Source organism: Molothrus ater, chromosome 4 (genome assembly GCF_012460135.2).
Source record: "Molothrus ater isolate BHLD 08-10-18 breed brown headed cowbird chromosome 4, BPBGC_Mater_1.1, whole genome shotgun sequence".
Classification (NCBI taxonomy): Eukaryota; Metazoa; Chordata; class Aves; order Passeriformes; family Icteridae; genus Molothrus; species Molothrus ater.
Window position 1 is genome coordinate 8,185,289 of NC_050481.2, and position 3,412 is coordinate 8,188,700.

A 3,412-nucleotide genomic window follows, 5' to 3' on the forward strand; every position below is an offset into this window, starting at 1 on the left:
GAAGGCAGTGCCAAACACGAAAGGCGGCTGCCTGATTGCTATCTGAAGCATGGACCTTCCTGGACATTCTGGTTTAGCATTCCCTAAAGGACAGAACTCTTACAGCTTGTGCCCTTGTCGCTGCACCTTGTAGTGCAAGCCCGAGTGCAACTTCCTGACCAGGGCTGGCCAGAGCTGCCTGCCTCGGTAGCAGGCACTGTGGCTTTGTGCTGTGACTCCTCCTCTTTCCAACCAGAGCAGTGGGTTTTTTACTGGTGCAGCTGCCTTAGGTGGGAAAATGCAGCGGCCTTTCAGGACAACACCAAGAAGCCATGGAAGAAGATCATGAGGACAGAGAAGAGCTTCTTCAAAAGGCTTCTCCATCTGGCTCTCTGTGGAACAACAGGGTAGGGAGGTGGCAGAGGCCAGCAGAAGAGTATCCTTGTAATGGAGCTGAAAAGATTAATTTACAAATTGCATTGAAATCCAAAGTTGTGGATTTCTAGCTGTAAAGAAAAGTGGAGGTTTAGTGTCTATAATAATCATTGGGAATGGCAGCTGTACACCTAAAGTCCTGCCTAGACACCTCATCATAAAAAAGCTTTTGTTCCTTGAGATAAACTTGAAGGTCTTGAAGATGAGGCTTAGCAGGTCCCCAGGAGTACTGTCAGGTTTCCAGCAACCATCACTTACCTATGTAAGGTTCATGCATTGGAGAGGCAACAGTGAAAACAGTTCTTGATCTCTGTGCAATCTTTTTTATCTCCTCAGCTGTGCTGTTCTGGGTGCTGGATGTTATTCTGTGCATGTCACACTGAGAGATGGTAAAAATATTCTGCAGCTAAATTACAGGGTTTTAGAAATTACTCTGACTCCTTACTGAAGAAGAGATGAGTTTCTGGAGCTGGGAATTTCCTTCTTGTTTCTCAGTGAAATAATGTTGTTTTCAGGAACACTACTTATAAAACAATACCAGTTAGTTCACTGTGCTGGCACATTCTATTACAGAAAGATTCCTAAAAATCTATTTATGAACATAAACAAGACTTCTGTATCTTCAACAGCAGTCGTACAAGCGAGAGAAACAGGACCTGGGACTGAATGTTTGCAGAGAGTAGTTACAGGTGGCTACATAAAAAATGCATTGTGTGGCACAGCTTTCTGCCATTTCTTAGCACCCTGGTGTCCTGAGGTCCAACATTTGGGTCCAGCATCCATTCTGCAGAGAAGGCACTGGAATGAAATGCTGCCACATGAATCACCTCCTGCATGGGTTCAGACTTGCCGTCACTGCTACTGCAAAGAACAAAAATAAAAATAAAATAAAAAAAAGAAAAAGCAGAACTCACAATTCCGTGCTTGTCAGGGACTCTTGGCTCTCTCACACAATACTTTATGTGTGCCTCCAGAAAGGCAGCTACCTGTGCTCCTGGTACTTTGCCTCAATGCAGGCTGTGAATGTCAGCTTTTAAGCAGACAGACAGACATGAGAGATGAAATCTGCTTCACCTGGCAGCTGTTAGAAACCGGGAAGGATTTGAAAGCGAAAATAAAAATACAGACTTTCCACGGCTAATGACAGATCATGAAAAGTACCAACATTGCAGGAAAAACATCAGCTTGGATAAATATTTAAACCAAAGGAACATATCCGTTTATCAACTGTCTTGTGATAAGAGCACTTATATTCAAACAACTGTGGTCATAAATACCTGATTCTTCAGCTCACTCCAGCTCAAAGAGTGAGAGTAAATAATATCAAGTATATGTGTAATTACATGTATGTACTTGGACTTGGATCCCAAGGTGTCTCATATTTTCCACTGTTTAAATCTGAAAGAAAATTGAGTGTTTTCCATTTTTTTTCTTTTTGATGTGATAATTTTGTTATGCTAAATTTGACAGAATTTTCTAAACTAGGAGAAATTTATAACCAAACGGACAAAAACAAGCACACAAAGACGGAGGTATTAACTAATTCTGTGAGAATAGGGAAAGAACAATTTCCTTTTCCCAACAATTTCCTTTGAACACAGCAAAATGGAATCATTGCATATAAAGTGGTTTTTTTTAACGATCTCTCTGGGTTTGTTCTTTTTTTAAGCACTGTTTTGCTGGCCTTTCTGAAGTTTAGAATATATTTCTAGCTTAATATAAAAACTATTCCTAAAAATGACATTATTTGTATATAAAGGTAATGCAGATGTCACTATACATTATATTACAGTAGGGTGGCAATACCACCAGCAGTCCTTCAAAATTTAACTCTCATTCTTTTTCTTAATTACACAAAAATGTGCTCCCTAATTACACAGGAGACATTTTATAACCATCTGCTTGCTACTAGCCATACCAAGGTGTTTGTTTATAGCAGAAATTATTCTCAGATTATTAAAAGCAAAATAACTTATAATTATTTCTAATTTATGCATCTACAGAAACCCTGTAGATCTGTCTTCTAGATAAGGTAGGAAGGTGCATTTCTGGAAATTATCATGCTCACACACAACTGAATTTGGTATCTGTTCTGCACCAGTGCTGTAACCAACACATACCAATATTCAGGACTGAAATGGTTCTATGGAGCAGTTACTCCTGTCATAGAACATGTAATGTACTAAACATGGTACTAGGTGGGAATGTGTATCCTCTGAAAATCTAGGCAACTTCTGCTTCATGGCTCCTCCAGGGTTATAATCTGTCTCTCTTTTTTTCATACTAAATTTTGTAATGTTTCCTAAATTATAGACTCTTCAGACTGCTTATTAAAAACTGGCATTGCAAAACCAGTGTTTAATTTCTAGGCACATCTGGAGAGACATTGTTATTACGCCTTTCAGAAGCATGCACAATATTTCTGGCGTGTTATAATTTATTGCCACTAAGAATGAGCTATTCCTATTTAAAGAGACAGTGTTTCCGGGCAAAACCAGGTCAGTTGCTAAGTCAGCAAAAGCAAAACAAAGGGAAAAGCATTCAATGCATAAAATGTGTAAAATGTTTCTGAATCTGTGAAAAAAGCTAACACAGAGAAATGTGCAGCTCTTAGTTGGAGTTATGTTAGGAGCATATAATCTTAAGTTCCACGTGGGCAAGTTCTACTCTATTTAAACAATATATTTGCAGTATTTCAGCCTACATTTTTCCTAAGAAAGTTGCTCTTCCAATTGCATTATAGGAAAATTCTACATATAAATTAATTATAAAAAAAATTATTAAAGTTCACTATAAATAAAAACAAGCTGGCTAACATCCGAAAAGGAATCCCTTCACTATAGAGGTTCTCTCAAATTATACTTGTGTTATTTCTCTCTGTTAATCAGATTTGAGTGGAGCAGCCAGACCACAAAGCTCTTGCAGTTCACACTCTCTGATGCAGGGAACTACATGCCAAATCCACAAAATTGTTGATGACTCCAATCCTTGCACTCCA